General features: G+C 43.5%; 1 protein-coding gene across 2 annotated transcripts in view; it reads left to right on the forward strand.

Annotated features, from left to right (window-relative positions):
* The window catches only part of LOC137657596 (transcription activator GAGA-like), a 75539-nt gene extending 72381 nt beyond the window's left edge, over positions 1–3158 (forward strand). For both annotated transcript variants that reach the window (XM_068391948.1, XM_068391949.1), the window contains one exon: positions 115–3158. The gene's annotated coding sequence lies outside the window, so the exon portion shown is untranslated. The remainder of the gene's footprint in view (positions 1–114) is intronic.
* Positions 3159–19247: the final 16089 nt, after the last annotated feature.

Here is a 19247-nt window from a genome sequence, read left to right on the forward strand (position 1 = left end):
AGAGAAACATTCCTATTGATATGTGAGGATATTGAGAATACAGATTTATTTGCAAAAAGGTGTGCTAGTTAATTTTGCTTGGAAAATGTTGATTATATTCTTTTTCAAATACAGAATCCAGTGGGACAGAAAGCCTAAGCCCTTATCCAGCATAGGCCAGAAGTAAACAAGAAAAATGAAGGGAAGACATATATTTTGGACTTGATCTTGATGGAGGAGATAAACATGCTTCTTAAATGGTAAAAGGTTGGAAAGTTGAAGTAGGATGGGAGATATATGAAATTATGGTTTGATTACAGGATACTGTACATCATAAATTAATTAACAATATTACGGAGCCACATTTACAGACTTTTGTAGGGCTGGCCCAAAAGAGTTATGATTTTAAAGGGGTTGTTAAAAATTTCAGGAAGGGGAAGTTAAAGGAACTTGACAGCTAGGTAGATAGAGAGTCTATTAGACTAAGGGAATGAAGGGACTCTCCAAGAATTTTATAGAACAGTGGCTATGATGATACGAGCAGAAATGACTGAGAAGCAACCTTGCAACAGAGTAAGATGATTTAGAGGGGAGGTAATAACTGTGTTGATGGTCAGACAAATTGCCTTTGATTTAATCCTATCAAGAAGAAAAGCATATGGTTGGAAACATCAATATACAAACTCTCCTGTACTTGAAATATGGTTAGTTGTTGTAAAGCTTTTCATTAGTGTAGGTTGTTATTTTGAAAATGGTTGTAATTTTGAAAATGTCAACAATTGTAGTGAGACGGTTAAATTTATGAAAATTTATATCTGTTAATCTATAGAATAAACTTATTACCTAACTATAACCCCAGAAGATTCACAAAATGCCACCCTAGATAATAAAGTAATCTCATGTAATTTTCTGTGATACTTAACCCCCATGCTGTTATGCATATTTTTAATATTAGACTTCTTTTAATCATTGTGTTATCTGTCAATTTTTTAAGTTTAGGTTCAAAGTAATTGCTAACCAAAAATCATAGTTCAAACACCAAAGAAAAATTATTTATCAATAGTAATCATAAGACGAATCTTCATTGCCAACATGTTTGTAAGTGATATTTTTTTAATTCGAAACTTAATTTTTATATAAAATATCTGTTAACATACACAGTAAGTTTCTTTTCACGTCAAAATAATTTTAATATTTTTAATTTATTAGCATACACTCCCCTTGCAATAATCATATATGTTAAAATTTTCAGATGGCAAGTTGTAAGTAGAAGACAGCATTTACTAAATATTTTATTTAATATTTGGAAGCCTTTTTCTGTCAAGCGAAAAGATAATTATAGTTATTTGTAGTACGTTTAAAAGTACCCTGAATAGCTTTGGGATAAGCAATGCATCAGCTTTGTTATCTTGATGACCATAGAGTAGGAGCAGTCAAACTAAATGTTAAAAGAAAAAGTATCAGGAAATAGGAGGTATGCATCAACAACTGATGTATTAGACTTCTCCCTCAGGAAGTGGATTTAGATCAAACTTACGGTTGTCAAAGCATCTATTGCATTAAAAAAAACTAGGAGAAAGTATTACATATCAGCATATCTGGAATGTCAAAGTACCGCAGCTGTCATTATAGGGTGAAAGATGATATCACTTAAATGACCTGTACTGATAGGGAAACTAAGGGGAGATGTAAATTCCAAGGGAAGTCAAACATCATGATAAAGAAATTATCAATGATGTAAATATTTAGTCATGATTACCAGGATCATGTGTTGGTTGTTGCATAATTTATTTAATAGTATTGATGTTTATGACTACTGTGAAAATAGTTTATTGTTGTTTAATTTATTCAAGGATATTGGAGGTTTTATAAGGACTATTAGGACCATGTGTTGGTTGTTGCATTATTTATTTAAGGATATTGGATGTTGGGTCATGACTACCAAGAATATGTTTTGGTTGTTGCATCATTTATTCAAGGATATTGGATGTTCGGTCATGACTACCAGGAACATGTTTTAGTTGTTGGATTATTTATTCAAGGATATTGGATGTTCGTTCATGAGTACCAGGAACATGTTTTAGTTGTTGGATTATTTATTGAAGGAGAGTGGATGTTTGGTCATAACTACAAGGAGCATGTTTTAGTTGTTACATTATTTATTCAAGGATATTGGATGTTCGGTCATGGTTGCCAGGAATTACGAGGAACATGTGTTGGTTGTTGAATATACCGTAGTTAGTTCCAATACATCAGTAACAGAACCTAAGTATCTCACTATTGTGCTCTTTGAAATTTTCTGTATGGGTGACCACATTTTGTTATCGAGGTTGAGAACAAACAAATATTAATGGTGAGGAGTAAGGTATTATAGAATGAAATAAAGCTTGTAATAATTGGTGAACCATAACGAAGGAAGAGAATATTTGGTAGAAATTGTATGAAAAATGTCAGAACAGATAGTAATATTATGTTTGTTGGTATGACTGTAAGTTCACACAGCACCTTTGAAGCAAATGTTGAATAGTGTTTTTAGTTGATCTAGAAAATATCAGAAGTATCAGTGGACAAGTATTAATGAGGAATATAGCAGGAGGTAGAGGATAAGTGATATTCTATTTGAGGAATATTAGAGACGTGCCATTTAATGATATACTTGGTCTTATCAGATGCATAGGGCCAAAGGAGAATATATAGGGCATGTTAGTCTATTCAGGTTAGGTGTAGGCATAAAAGAATGCTCTATGTACAGAGAGAGATCCAGAGTCACATTGTACGTAAGAAGGTACGCCGGTCTCAGTCCCATTAAGAATTCCTGGAATTTATAAAGATTACTTTTTACAGATAACTGTTTCAACATTGATAATGGATTTAGATCTTTAAAGGTTGTACTTATTATAATATTGCCTTTTATGCTGTACTGCATCCGTTAACCTTGAAAACTTTTTCTTAAGCCAGAGTTAAAAAGATGTGAATACTGGTAGGTACTGTATTAAGTGATATGCAGATCAAGTACATGTCTGTAAGTTTTCTTTCCAGTTCATAATGAACTTATATCCTGATGATTACTTGGAGGTTGTACATACATACGTGCTGTAGAGATTTTTTTTTTTATTGTTGAACTCATGTGATGTTTTTGTAACATGTCTAGTCAAGAACTTGAAAATATACATTTACAGTTTTCTTCTTATGTCTTTTTAATAAGCACCTGTAGAGGATGACGGACAGTATACCCCTAATTGGTGTGTTGGGGAATTTATAGGAATGATGATGGTAGAATAAGAAAAAGGGAAGAATCATGAAAAAAGATGCAACAGCTAAGCAGCTAGTGGACGATGTACAACTAGGTCTACTAATGTTCTCTGTTCTATGAAAATTCCTGTAAAGGAATCTTCAAGATAGTTATGGAAGTACATTTTTAAATGCCTAAAAATATTAGGTTATGTATGGATTATAAGTCCAAGACTTCAGACCATGTTACCCCTCTAAAATAATGTTTTATTCTCTGTTCTATGAAAATTCCTGTAAAGGAATCTTCAAGATGGTGATGGAAGTACATTTTTAAACGCCTAAAAATATTAGGTTATTTATGAATTATAAGTCTAACACTTCAGACCGTTACCCCATACTAATATTGTTACAGTTGAGCTTAGTTTCATTAGTACATTTCTGGGCTCGAACCTGTGCCGCCCAGTGAATAAGCTCCATTTAGCACTTATTCTTAGGTAATTTACTGCTAAATATACCAGAGAAAAAATGTAAAGGAGTGCTAGGTTAACTAGCTCGCTCACCTATTGGTGTCAGTATAAAATTGGGCGTATATTCCAGAGGTCCCGCACTATTTAGATTAATCCACGACAGAGAACCCCAATAGAGGAGAGCCGTTCAACCTCACTCGGTACTACTACAATGCATCCGCTCAGAACTCAACTCCTTTTAGCACAACGAGTAAAGTAACCCGCATTTTTCTGGTGCTCTCGAATTTTGGTTATTTTCTAGTGAATTATGGCTTCTTCGTCGGTTTCCCAGGAGACACCGTCTAAGTTAAGTACCAAGCTGGGTTTTACTGTGTTTTGAGCAACCTAGATCGTTTAATATTTATATTATAGGAGTTTATTCTCTTCGTTCATACCGATCTTGCTTGATTTCACTACAGTTGGTACTCCTGTTTTTGAGAGCTTTTAATTTTCACTTGCGGTGTTACTATGTGTATTATTTTTATTATCAAATATTATTTATTATTGTGAATATTCATTATTTAGCGTTTAGAATCCTCGTGGTTCAATTTTTGGGCCGATATCATTTACGTATCGCTATGGCTGCCGACCTTCTTGCTAAGGCGGCAATGTTATTTTTAGCCATCAGGTGTGTCTTTTGTGATTTAATTATTATGTTGCTTGCCTTGCCCAAAAATTTTCTATGTGTTTATTCATATATTTAACGCTATTATTATTATTATAATGAATATTTGTGCCATTACTCCGTTTGATCTGTCTGGTTGGGGATCGTCAGTTGGTAGCCCTGCTGCCTCGTATCACGTGATCCTCCCCCACGCTCCCCCTCTAGCTAGGTGGGAGGCTAGGCTTCTCCCCCCTCCACTAAGGGACCGTTGCCTTCCCACCTTTTAGAGGGGGTAGTTAAGTGTTTATGGACTTTGTCCTCCGGGTGGCCCGGCGGTTTAGTCTCTGTCTAGTCTGGTTGGCCACCGGTCAACAGAGTTGGATCCCGGTGCACCCTATTTTATATTCACTTTTCATTCTGGCTTATGTTATACGAAACCCTCCGGGTTCGATTGGCAGTTCTTAACTACAGTTCCGCCCCCCTATTATTTTATAACATTTCCTATGATGATTATATATGACAGATCACTACCCCGGAGTCCCTAAAGGAATTGGTATTGAATATACCTTTATTTCCCGGCCCGGGGTCTACCCCGCTCCGGGAAATCAGACACCATGTGTCTTAATTCCTTGTTATTGCATCCTTTTTTATGCTCCCGGCTTGACCGGAATGGATGGCTATACTTTAGTTTCAAGTTAGACTTATGTTTAGGCCCGGGACCTCCGGTCCCGCCCCTATGTAAGAATATTACAGTTAAGCTCTAACCTTGCGTTAGACCTATGTTGGGCCCGGGTCCTCCGGACCCGCCCCTACTTTAAAAAAAAAAAAAAAAAAAAAAAAAAAAAAAATTTTTTTTTTTTTTTTTTTTTTTTTTTTTTTTTTTTTAAAAAGCTCTAATCTTGTGTTAGACCTATGTTAGGCCCGGGTCCTCCGGACCCGCCCCTACTTAAAGAATAGTACAGTTAAGCTCTATTCTTGTGTTAGACCTATGTTAGGGCCGGGTCCTCCGGACCCGCCCCTACTTAAAGAATAGTACAGTTAAGCTCTAATCTTGTGTTAGACCTATGTTAGGCCCGGGTCCTCCGGACCCACCCCTATTTAAGAGAATTACAGTTTCTCATATACTATTCTTTTTATAGGTGGTGCATTGTCTGACGCCGGCCTGTGCAGCTGTTCTGCACCAGCCTTGTGGCCACTCCGTCTGCCGATCTCACGCCCCTTGTGGGGTTCAACTGGAAGACGTTGTGGTATGGCACCCGGATAACTGTGTGATTTGCTTCGACCTTATCACTACCCTTGGATCTGACTCGGTGAGTCCCGTTGGCTATATTGCCTTCTTATTTTCAATATTAAACTTACCCGATAATCATGTAGCTGTCAACTCTGTTGCCCGACAGAATTCTATGGAGGGATACGCCAGCTATCACAATACTAGAAGGGGGTGTACTTACCAGCGCCACCTGTGGCCAGGTACTCAAGTACTTCTTGTTGACACCTCCTCAATTATTCCTCTGTCGTGCTTCTGACAAGACGTTCTGGGATACGCTTATGTTCTTGGAGTATTTTCACGACTTTGGTGAAGTATTTCTCTTTGATTTCGGCTGTCGCTTTACTGGAAACTTCTATTTTAGCTTAGTTAGCTTTTGGAATAATTTGATTAATTTTGGTGACGAAGAGAGTATGAACTCTCGTTCACCTTTCAATGGCCGACCCTTCCCTTAGACGGAAGTGTTGGTGTCTAAGAGAGTATAGACTCTTTTTCTTAATTTTGCTTAACAAAAGTTATAGATTTATTTTATATCTCTCCGCCTCTTATAGGCCTCTTCGATTAACTTCCTTTTATTATAAACTTATTAAAATTAATTTTTATATTTGTTTATATTCGACCTTCCTAATAGTAGGCGGTCTTTTCTTGGTACCGAAGTTAATTATCGTGAGCCCGTCATTTCGGTTTTACCTGTTAACATATTATGCTATTTTAAGGTCTTTGAAAGAACAATAATATGTTTTAACGATATATATGATTGGGCTCTTCTCTCAGGTTCTAAGTCAAGAGAGAGAGAGAGAGAGAGATAGAGACGGAGGGAGAAAGAGGATAAACGTTTCCCTCAAGCCTGCCAGGCGTACGAGTAACGTCGTTATCGTTTTGCTCTTATCCCTAGTCTCTTTAGGGGAAGAAACTAAACGTTTCTAGAGTGATCTAGTGTTTAGTCTCTTTCCAGCCACTGAATTTTCTTTCATTAGATTTTTCTGTTACATTGTAATTCTGTTTTCGCAATTACTAACTTTTGAGAAGGATAGAATTGCGTGTTTCAGGTACAAACCACTTAAAGTTTCGAGTTCAGTGAAATAAGTGCAAACAGAAATCAAAGTGATAAGTGATTAGCGCAAAGTATGTCAGTGTTATGCGTGAGGGTACTTTTGTGCGCGCCAGTCGTCCTCCCAGTCCGGGACCTCTTGCAAGCTCCCAAGCCCAGGGGAGAAGCAATGTCGAAGGATTAAAGGGTTCGGCAGGCCTTGATCGGCGCACAGAAGTATCCTCGGTGGTTGTGGGCGTGTCTTACCGAGACCGTCACTCCCACCCGCAGACGATTGAGCCCTTATTTTGCTCGTCTGCAGAAGAGATTTAGAGGAGAAAATATAGGCAGAGTAACGCTGGTCTCAGGTCTCAAGACCTCTTAAACGTAAGTCCAGACCTATGCCAGACGTACGAAGTAAAGTTCAACAACCCGGATGCAGTCATTGGGTTAGCTCTGACTCTCCTCAGTCATCAGTTTGTCGGGCTGAGAGTGCGCCTACACTCCCCCCGCCTATGCTCGCTCCACCTGATCGCAGTACCACCTGCCAGGCGTACGATGTTGTGGACTCTACTACAGTCCATGCAAGCACAGCTTTCGGACCTGATGCGTGAGTGTCGTGCTGAGAGTGTTGCACCTCCTCCTCCTCCTGCACCGGTGGTGCACCAACCGCCTGCACCCGTTCAGCCTGTGCTGCACCCGCCTGCACCGGTGGTGCACCAACCGGCTGCACCCGTTCAGCCTGTGCTGCACCCGCCTGCACTCGCTGCACCCAGTCGCAGCACCATCTGCCAGGAGTACGATGTTGTGGACTCTACTACAGTCCATGCAAGCACAGCTTTCGGACCTGTTGCGTGAGTGTCGGGCTGAGAGTGTTGCACCTCCACCTGCACCCTTTCAGCCTGTGCTCAACCCGCCTGCACTCGCTGCACCCAGTCGCAGCACCATCTGCCAGGCGTACGATGTTGTGGACTCTACTACAGTCCATGCAAGCACAGCTTTCGGACCTGTTGCGTGAGTGTCGGGCTGAGAGTGTTGCACCTCCACCTGCACCCGTTCAGCCTGTGCTCAACCCGCCTGCACTCGCTGCACCCAGTCGCAGCACCATCTGCCAGGCGTACGCTGTTGAACCTCTTTCTGTGTTCACTGTTCCCAGTGTTGTTCAGCCTCAGCCTTCTTTAAGGCAACCTTTGGTTTGGGATCAGGAGGATTACTCCACTCTTCCTCCTCCTCCCCTGGCTGCTCCACCGGTGGTGCAACTCTCGGTGGAGGTACAACCTCTTCCACCTGTGAGTCAGTCTCCTCAGCTGCTGCACCGAGCTCAACCCGTGCACCCTGATCCTGCGCCTCAGACACCTCTGCTTGCGGGAACTTTACCTTGTTCTGCGCAACCTCGGTCTCTTCACGCTCCACTCATACCACAGGAACAGGAACTTTCTGCACCTTCCACTGTTGTTGTTCCAGCTCGTTCTGACTCTGCTGTTCAGCATACCTTACCTCCATTTTCAAACCATGGCAAAAATATGAATCATGAGTTATGAATGTAAGGTAAACATTATGTTGATTTTTAAACCCCATGCAAGCATGCATAAAGCACTCTAGCACTGGTCATGGAATTTCTGAGAATGTTAAACGCCATGCACACGCTCTGCTTTCCTTACAGCAGGCTCTGCTTACAGCAGGCTCTGCTTACTACATGCTCAGCATTCAGCATGCTCTGCATTCAGCATGCTCTGCATACAACATGCTCTGCATACAGCATGCTCTGCATTCAGCATGCTCTGCATACAACATGCTCTTCATACAGCATGCTCTGCATACAGCATACTCTGCATTCATCATACTCTGCATACCTTACCGCATGCTTCTCAACATATCTTGGGTTGTTGCCAACTCACTAGACTGTCAAGCAGTTTCATAACGTTGCCTTCTAGTCTGCTGCTTTTGCACCAGTGAACCCTCACTCAGAGAACTTAGCTTTTCTAGGATAAGGTCCCTGTAGATGAGAAAGTTCTTTTCTCCCTCCTTCTGATATTCCCTTGAGGACTCTGTCATTTGGAGGGAGCCTTTAGCTGCATAACCTCTTATGGACTTTTATTTAAGCATAACATGCTTACAGGGAAGGTAATGGTTCCACTTCAGCCGCTAATCCCGTCTGTTACCACACCTGCTCCCATAGACCTTGAGCTGTGTTGCATGACATGCAGTCCAAGCTTAGTCCTTGTTAGAGGATTTTTTGTTTACGGAGTCAATGTGTCACGGGGAAGACGTTCAACAACCAACAGAAGGGACTTGTTGTGACGCAGTGCGGCTACCTCAGCAACCCGTTAAGGAGTTGTCTGTACGACCCAGATAGTCTAGACAGATTCGGGTTGTCACTGTACTTCCTCGCTTGCCCATGATTGACAGTTTACAGACTGTGCAGCAGTATCATGATCTTGTGTCCGGCTCCGTCAGACGACTGGCTTTTAAGAGCTCCCACAAGTCGTCGCTGTCTGGAGATTTTCAAATGGACTATGGTTCTGACCAAGGAACTGGGCCTCCTGGTCAATTTTGAGGAGTCTCAGCTAGTTCCATCCCAGACCATTGTTTCCTTGGGTATGGATCTTCAGAGTCGAGCTTTTCGGACTTGTCCGTCGGCCCCAAGGATCTTCCAAGCCCTAGAATGCATCCAGAGCATGCTGAGAAGGAACCGATGCTTAGTCAGGCAGGGGATGAGTCTAACAGGGACACTTTCATCGCTGGCCCTGTTCATCGAGTTAGGGAGACTCCACCTCCGCCCCCTTCAGTATCATCTAGCTGCTCACTGGATAAAGGACATGACGCTAGAGACGGGCTCAGTTCCTGTTTCCGAAGAGATGAGGTCTACTCTAACGTGGTGGAAGAACAGCATTCTTCTCAAGGAAGGTCTACCTTTGGCTGTTCAGACCCCCGACCACCGTCTCTTCTCGGACGCATCGGACACGGGCTGGGGTGCGACACTGGACGGACAGGAATGCTCGGGAACATGGAATCAGGAGCAAAGGACACTTCACATCTATTGCAAGGAGTTGTTGGCAGTTCATCTGGCCTTGATAAACTTCAAGTCCCTCCAGCTTAACAAGGTGGTGGAGGTGAACTCCGACTACACCACAGCCTTGGCTTACATCTCCAAGCAGAGAGGGACTCATTCGAGGAAGTTGTTCAAGATCGCAAGGGACCTCCTCATTTGGTCAAAGATCGAAAGCTCACGCTGGTAACGAGGCTCATTCAGGGCGATATGAATGTCATGGCAGATCGCCTCAGCCGTAAGGGTCAGGTCTTCCCCACAGAGTGGACCCTTCACAAGAATGTTTGCAGCAGACTTTGGGCCCTGTGGGGTCAGCCAACCATAGTTCTATTCGCTACCTCGATGACCAAGAAGCTCCTCTTGTATTGTTCTCCGATTCCAGACCCAGCAGCAGTTCGCGTGGATGCCTTTCTGCTGGATTGGTCCCATCTCAACCTGTATGCATTCCCGCCGTTCAAGATTGTCAACAGGGTACTTCAGAAGTTCGCCTCTCACAAAGGGACACGGTTGACGTTGGTTGCTCCCCTCTGACCCGCGAGAGAAGGGTTCACCGAGGTACTGCAATGGCTGGTCGACGTTCCCAGGACTCTTCCTCCTAGAGTGGACCTTCTGCGTCAACCTCACGTAAAGAAGGTACACCCAAACCTCCACGCTCTTCGTCTGACTGCCTTCAGACTATCGAAAGTCTCTCAAGAACTAGAGGCTTTTCGAAGGAGGCAGCCAGAACGATTGCCAGAGCAAGGACGACATCCACTCTCAGAGTCTATCAGTCTTAATGGGAAGTCTTCCGAAGCTGGTGCAAGGCCAATGCAGTTTTCCTCAACCAGTACCACTGTAACCCAGATTGCTGACTTCCTGTTACATCTAAGGAACGTAAAATCCCTATCAGCTCCTTCGATCAAGGGTTACAGAAGTATGTTGGCAGCGGTTTTCCGCCACAGAGGCTTGGATCTTTCTTCCAACAAAGATCTACAGGACCTCCTTAGGTCTTTTGAGACCTCAAAGGAACGTCGGTTGTCCACTCCAGGCTGGAATCTAGACGTGGTCCTAAGGTTCCTAATGTCATCAGGATTTGAACCGTTCCAATCAGCCTCTTTTAAGGACCTCACATTAGAAACTCTTTTCCTCGTGTGCTTAGCAACAGGTAAAAGAGTAAGTGAGATCCACGCCTTCAGCAGGAACATAGGTTTCACATCTGAAACGGCTACATGTTCCTTGCGGCTCGGTTTTTTTTTGGCTAAAACGAGCTTCCTTCCCGTCCTTGCCCTAAGTCGTTCGAGATCCCAAGCCTGTCCAACATGGTGGGGAACGAACTAGAGAGAGTACTTTGCCCTGTTAGAGCTCTTAAGTACTATCTAAGAAGGTCAAAACCATTACGAGGACAATCAGAAGCCTTATGGTGTGCTATCAAGAAGCCTTCTCTACCAATGTCTAAGAACTCAGTTTCTTACTACATCAGGCTTCTGATTAGAGAAGCAAATTCTCATCTGAAGGAAGAAGACCTTGCTTTGCTGAAGGTAAGGACACATGAAGTGAGAGCTGTGGCTACTTCAGTGGCCTTCAAACAGAACCGTTCTCTGCAGAGTGTTATGGATGCAACCTATTGGAGAAACAAGTCAGTGTTCGCATCATTCCATCTCAAAGATGTCCAGTCTCTTTACGAGTACTGCTACACCCTGGGTCCATTCGTAACAACGAATGCAGTAGTAGGCGAGGGCTCAGCCACTACATTCCCATAATTCCATAACTTTTTAACCTTTCTCTTGAATACTTTTTATGGGTTGTTCGGTCGGCTAAGAAGCCTTCCACATCCTTGTTGATTTGGCGGGTGGTCAATTCTTTCTTGAGAAGCGCCGAGGTTAAAGGTTGTGATGAGGTCCTTTAGTATGGGTTGCAGCCCTGTATACTTTAGCACCTTTGGGTTGATTCAGCCTCCAAGAGGAACGCTGCGCTCAGTAAGGAAGACGAACTTAAAAAAGATACAGAGTAACGGTTCAATTCGACTTCCTTACCAGGTACTTATTATTTCATTGTTATTTGAGATAACTGTTATATGAAATATGGGATACTTAGCTATCCTTTAATCTTGTACACTGGTTTTCACCCACCCCCCTGGGTGTGAATCAGCTACATGATTATCGGGTAAGTTTAATATTGAAAAATGTTATTTTTATTAGTAAAATAAATTTTTGAATATACTTACCCGATAATCATGATTTAATTGACCCTCCCTTCCTCCCCATAGAGAACCAGTGGGACCGAGGAATAATTGAGGAGGTGTCAACAAGAAGTACTTGAGTACCTGGCCACAGGTGGCGCTGGTAAGTACACCCCCTTCTAGTATTGTGATAGCTGGCGTATCCCTCCATAGAATTCTGTCGGGCAACAGAGTTGACAGCTACATGATTATCGGGTAAGTATATTCAAAAATTTATTTTACTAATAAAAATAACATTTTTATTTACTATTAGTAAGATATATATGGTCTTGAAGGACCATTGGGAGTCTCCCTTTTATAATTCCCACTATTATTTCAGGCATCCCCGGAGCAAAAGTCTGCGGCTCGGGCCACACTGAAGGTGTGGGTTGGTGGGTTTGCCCGGAATGTGAAGTCTAAGCGGCCGTACGTCCTATCTGAGGACTACTGCACCATGGTTTACCCCAACGCCAAGTCTTCAGCTGCTGTGGCTAGGCATGTGGCAGCTCCCATCATTGCCCACATTGATGCCACTATAACGGGTCTCATCGACCAAGAGCAAGATCCATCGGACGCCCCCGGAGGTCTGGAGGATAATGTTGCCTCCATGAACCTGGACGTCGAACCAATGTTGCTAGACGAGCCGGATACAGGTAGGGTGGTAAGTGAGGCAGGTGTGTCCGGCGCTGAGATTCCTATCCTCAGCCCCGCTCTTTCTTCTTCTTCTGATCGCTCTTCTTTTCTTGGATTTTCTGGGGACCGTGATTCGTCTCAACGTTCATACCCAGTTCCCCCTAAGGATAAGTCTACTTCAAGGACCTTACCCAAAGCCCGCAAGCCTCACAAGACTTCTCATGGCTCTAAACATTGTACGAACCCGTCTTCAAAGACCTCTGGTTCCTCCTCTAAGTCTCACGACCCGGGAGTTCCTTCCGCCCCTCCTGCTGCTAGCCCGGGCCTTTCCGAATCAGCCATGCTTCGCATCGTGTCGGAGATGCAGGCAAAGTTGGTTTCGGAGATGCAGTCGAGGATGGACTCGATGTTCTCTAACTTCGGTCAGAGAATTGGGGCTTTAGAGCAAGGAGCTCCGGAGAGAGTCCAAAGCTCTCTCATCCCGGATGCCTCTAAGCTCCCGCCGTTTGCCAAGAACAACCCCTGGCGGATGGCTCTTCATTCCCCGTTCTCGGACGGAATGTTGACTCTGGAGGGCCTTGGCACTCGTCCTCTAGAGGACTTTGAATTCTTTCCTCCTGGTCTGGCATTTCCATTTCATGGTTATGCCAGACTTACCGAGGAAGCTTTAGTTCGATTAGACAAGGTCCCCAAAGAGACGGTCATCTTCCCGAAGGAGCAAGCCCAATCTGTTTGGGCCAGATTTTTGAATGACATCGGCTGCACTAACACCATGCTGACGCCTTATAAAAGCTCCTTTACGATGTTCTTAATGGACAAGAACACCTTGACTCCATGCGTTAATAAGGTGGCAGAGCTTGCCTTTCAATATGCTTTGGAGGAGAAGCCCTTGCCTCCCATCCGAGAGGTGGATCCAATCTCCCTCCTTCTTCCCTCAGGTATTGAGTGTTGGGACAACGTCCATACCACCTTTACCTCCGGCAAGCTTGCAGCAGACTGTGCCTCAGTCTTGTTTAGTGAGAAGCTTCCCCGTCTCCCGGAATCCCTCATTAAACAGGAATATGATTCCCGCCTACGTGTGGGCCGTACTCTAAACCTGGCCACATCCACGGAGTCGATAGCCTTGACTTACGATACGGAGAGTATGTTTAAGTCTCTCAACAAGGCTACGTTACAGTCTTTATATTATGACTTATATGACTTCGCTACTGCTAAACGCAGATGTCGCAAGCATGTCCTAGCTGAGGCGACGATTAGGCATGAACCTAATAAACTCATCCGGTCCTCCTGTTGGGGTTCAAATCTCTTCCCCGAGGATCTCGTAGAGGAAGTCTTGGCGGAGGCCACTAGGGTTAATCAGAGCCTTAAAGCCCGTTGGGGTTTGACCCCTAAACGCAAGTATGACCCCGCAAATTATCAAGCCCGGGGTAGGAAGAAGCTTAGACCATATACCTCCACCCAGTTCAGGCAACAACAGAGTGCTTCATCCAACTTCCGGCTGCCTCTTCCTCCATCTTCTGTTGTCCCTGCACAGCCTTCCACCTCTCGGGCTCCTTCGGATGACTATGTCACCGTTCTGCTACCTAAGAGCCAGCTTTCTGGTGCCTCCGCCACTTCCCCTGCCTTTAACCAGTCTTACGAGGCTCATAGCTCTTCCCAGAGTTATGGTAGAGGTAGAGGCTACCACCGTGGCTCTAACCAGAACAAAGGCAGGGGAAGAGCCTTTCGCAGAGGAAAGAACTTCCGAGGCGGACGTGGAGGCAACTCCTCAAACCAATACTGAGGTGCAGCAGGTAGGGGGGAGGCTCTATGCCTTCCGCAACAAATGGAGGTTCAGTCCCTGGGCGTTCAGTATCATCTCCAAGGGACTGGGGTGGAGTTGGATTCAAGGACCTCCTCCTCCGAACAAATTTCGTCAACATTCCACTCCGGACCTGGTCGAATTTGTCCAGGATCTTTTACAAAAGAACGCCATACAAGAAACGAAACATCTGAAGTTTCAAGGTCGGCTGTTCAGTGTCCCGAAGAAGGATTCAGACAAGAGAAGAGTGATTCTAGATCTATCCCTTCTCAACTTGTCCATTCAATGCGACAAGTTTTGAATGCTTACCGTCTCGCAGGTGCGGACCTTACTTCCCCGTGGGGCCGTCACCACCTCTATCGATCTTACAGACGCCTACTATCACGTCCCGATAGCGAGACACTTCCGTCCGTACCTAGGCTTTCGCTTAGGGGACAAAAGTTACTCCTTCAAGGTGATGCCTTTCGGGCTCAACATCGCCCCAAGGATCTTCACAAAGCTAGCAGAAGTCGCTGTTCAGGAACTCAGGAATCTAGGGATTCAAGTAGTAGCCTATCTGGACGACTGGCTCATTTGGTCAGACACCTCCCAAAATTGCCTAAAAGCCACTCACAAAGTCATCCATTATCTTCAGTCTCTAGGCTTCCAGATCAACTTCAAGAAGTCCCGTCTTCTTCCAAAATCGAAGTTCCAATGGCTCGGCCTGCAATGGGATCTTATATCTCATACTCTGTGTCTTCCCAGACCCAAGAGGTTAGAGATTGCAAGGAACACCAAACGCTTTCTCAAAGACAAAGTAAGTTCCAGACGACTCCAAGAGAAGATTCTGGGGTCCCTTCAGTTTGCCTCAGTGACGGATCTTCTTCTGAAGGCAAAATTGAAAGATATCAATCGTGTCTGGCGTTCGAGGGCGAACCGGAAGCTCCGGGACAGGAAAGTCCGCCTTCCTCCCATTCTACGGAAAAGACTTCTTCCTTGGACAAGAGCAAACAGTCTGTCAAAGTCAGTTCCCCTTCGATTTCCGCCTCCGGAATTAATCATTCACACAGACGCATCCTTATCAGGTTGGGGCGGCTATTCTCACCTCAAGAAAGTTCAAGGTCTTTGGACTCCCTTGTTCCGCCATTTTCACATCAATGTGCTAGAGGCCATGGCAGTTCTTCTAACCCTGAAACGTCTCGCTCTTCCCAAGAAACAACACCTTCGTCTGGTCCTCGACAGCGAAGTGGTGGTCCGCTGCCTCAACAGAGGCGGGTCAAAGTCAGGGCCTCTGAACCATGTTCTAGTAGCCATATTCTCCCTAGCAGCCTCGAACCGTTGGCATCTTTCAGCTGTCCACCTGGCGGGAGTCCGGAATGTAGTGGCAGACGCCCTGTCCCGGACCTCCCCTCTAGAATCGGAATGGTCACTCGATCTAAAGTCATTTCGGTGGATTCTCTCTCAGGTTCCCGGTCTCCAAGTGGACCTCTTCGCCACGGAATCCAACCACAAATTGAGAGTATATGTGGCTCCCAATCTAGACCCTCAGGCTTACGCCACAGACGCCATGTCACAGAATTGGGACAACTGGGAAAAGATTTATCTCTTTCCCCCGGTGAATCTTTTACTGAAAGTTCTAGACAAACTGAGATCCTTCAAGGGACAAGTAGCCTTGGTAGCACCCAACTGGCCCAAGAGCAACTGGTATCCTCTCCTGCGGGAGTTGAGACTATACCCTCACCCGATACCCAATCCGGTTCTGTCTCAGATAGTACAAACACGCGTTGTGTACGCTTTCTCAAACATTCAGAGCGCCCTAACTTTATGGACTTTATGAAGTTTGCGGCTATGCATGGTGCCAATATTGATCCTCAAAACACCTTGTTCCTAGAATCGGATAAACGGGATTCCACCATCCGCCAGTATGACTCTGCAGTTAAAAAGTTGGCAAAATTTTTAATAGACTCAGACGTGAACTGTATGAACTTCAACCTTACAGTCACTTTCTTTAGATCTTTATTAGAATCAGGTCTGGCAGCCAATACTATCACCACTATTAAATCGGCTCTGAAAAAGATCTTCCTAGTGGGTTTTAACATAGACTTAACCGACTCTTTGTTAGCTTCAATTCCGAAAGCTTGTGCCAGACTGAAACCGGTTACTCGTCCTACCCCGGTGACCTGGTTCCTTAATGACGTACTCAAATTGGCTTCTGATACCATTAACAGTTCTTGTGATTACATGCCCCTTCTCAGGAAAACACTTTTCCTAGTGAGCTTGGCTTCCGGGGCAAGAATTTCTGAATTGACAGCCTTGTCGAGAGACCCGGGTCATATTGACTTTCTGCCTTCAGGAGAGGTCCTTCTTTCTCCTAACAAATTCTTTTTGGCTAAGAATGAAGACCCTCAAAACAGATGGACCTCCTGGAAAATTGTTCCCCTCACGCAAGATCCGTCGCTGTGCCCTGTCACTACTCTTAGGTCTTATTTATCCCGGACCTCCTCTAACTCCTCGGGGCCTCTATTCGTTAGAGAACAAGGCGGTACCATTACTATTAAAGGGATCAGGCAACAAATTTTGTATTTTATTAAACAAGCTAACCCTGACTCTTTTCCTCTTGCACATGATATCAGGGCGGTTGCCACCTCGGTGAACTTCTTTCACCACATGAATTTTACAGACCTTTCCAGGTATACAGGGTGGAAATCACCGTCAGTGTTCAAGAAACACTACCTTAAACATTTGGAAGCCCTAAAATTTTCTACAGTAGCCGCAGGGAGCGTAGTTACTCCCGAGTAACTCACAGGTTAATGCCTTGACTCTTTATCTCTCCCTCTTACCTGCCTCATTTATACCCTATTGTATTCGTTGGTCTCGCACCTGAATACTGTTATTATATTTGTAAATTTTATGCTCCTGAGTATCTGTATATATTATCACTCACGGCATTATTATACCTACCTTATTGGATTTATGTTCATATTTAAGATACCCTTATAATTGTTTTTTGGTACTCATCTCTGATTAAAGCATCCTGTATTTCTCTTACGCTTATGTTTTTTCCTTTATTTTGCAAGTTTGGTGACATTTTTCTCTTGTATAGATTCACTGGGCGGCACAGGTTCGAGCCCAAAAAAGGGATTTTGACGTAGGAAAAGTCTATTTCTGGGCGAGGGACCTGTGCCGCCCAGTGAACCCTCCCAGCTCCTCTCCCTTGGAGTCCCCAAACTTTGGGTGCTAAGGAGTTGGGTTCTGAGCGGATGCATTGTAGTAGTACCGAGTGAGGTTGAACGGCTCTCCTCTTTTGGGGTTCTCTGTCGTGGATTAATCTAAATAGTGCGGGACCTCTGGAATATACGCCCAATTTTATACCGACACCAATAGGTGAGCGAGCTAGTTAACCTAGCACTCCTTTACATTTTTTCTCTGGTATATTTAGCAGTAAATTACCTAAGAATAAGTGCTAAATGGAGCTTATTCACTGGGCGGCACAGGTCCCTCGCCCAGAAATAGATTTTTCCTACGTCAAAATCCCTTTATTTGAGGTCTTTGCTGTGTCCTTTTTGTACCCACCAACTACACTCACTTATTAGCTTTCTACTATTGTATATTCCTCTTCCCACTTCTATTCCTCCATCTTGATGTCCAACCTTTAAAAATTTAATTCATACTGTTATTATTATTATTATTACTAGTTAAGCTACAACCTTAGTTGGAAAAGCAGTATGCTACAAACCCAAGGGCTCAGGGAAAATAACCCAATGGGAAAAGGAAATAAGATTAATTATATATATGAGCAGCAATGAAAAATTTAAAATATCCTAAGATCAGCAACAACATCAATATAGATCTATCATATGTAAAATATGAAGAAAAACTTGTTAACCTTGTTTTAACATGTGACATTCCCTACATGAAGTTCCACCGATTCAACTGTCTGATTAGGAGGATCATTTAACAATGTGGTCATGGCTGGGATAAAACTACTAGAATACTGTGAAGTGTTGAGCCTTATGATGGAGAAGGCTGCAACGGGGGTGTGTCAGTCCCTGCTTGGGTGCTAAATGGCCTCCCAGGCTTTATGGCAAGGTACAAATGCAGAAAGCCAATCTAATAATACAGTATAGTAAACATCTTTTGTAAATATTATACAGATTTTCCTATTAAGCATTTTTAATGGCATTGTCCTATAAAGCACCTAAAGTCAAAACATACATTTTTATTCTGCAAACCTTTCCCAATTCTTATAGAAAATAAGTTGTTTTAGGTAAGTAGTAATTTGGTTAGCATAATGTTTGTAATGGTTTTAGCATCAATTTGTGAGGTCCAAATTCCCCTAATTCATTCATCTCTGCATATTGAGGATATTTATTTATGAAGAATTCATCTGTAATAACAATCACTGTGTAAATCTTCTAAAATTTCTATGATGTGGAAAGGGCCATGTGAATGTTGAAGTGGGAATGCACTTTGTACTGTGTACTGAATGTAATAGTTGTTGTCATAGAGGTTCTCGTGTTTACAAAATCTATATGGAGTAGGAGATTTTATTCTGAGAGCAAATGATAAATGTAGAAGAGTTGAGAACCTTTGGATACATGATGCCTAAACTTTAAAACAAAATTAAATGTGAAGGATAGAAAGGATGAGAAGCCTGTTTTGATAGATGACCAGGTGTTAGAAGTGGATTACTTTTGTTACCTTGGAGACATATTGGACTGTGAGGCAATCGTTGATTGTCCACAGTATGGATGAACTGGAAAAAATAGACTACTGATAAATGAAAAGTTCCAGTAAAAGACTCCATATGGGAAAAGTGTAAGTCATGGACCTCGTATGGTGCTGTATAGGCATAACTAGAGTGCCTTTACAGTTTTAGCTGCACACACATTATAGCCATCTACTTTACCTCCGAACCGCTTCCTTGCTCTCATCTTGCAATCTAACCTATTTTACTTAGTGTATTACTTT

The sequence above is a fragment of the Palaemon carinicauda genome, chromosome 18 (genome assembly GCF_036898095.1).
Source record: "Palaemon carinicauda isolate YSFRI2023 chromosome 18, ASM3689809v2, whole genome shotgun sequence".
NCBI lineage: Eukaryota > Metazoa > Arthropoda > Malacostraca > Decapoda > Palaemonidae > Palaemon > Palaemon carinicauda.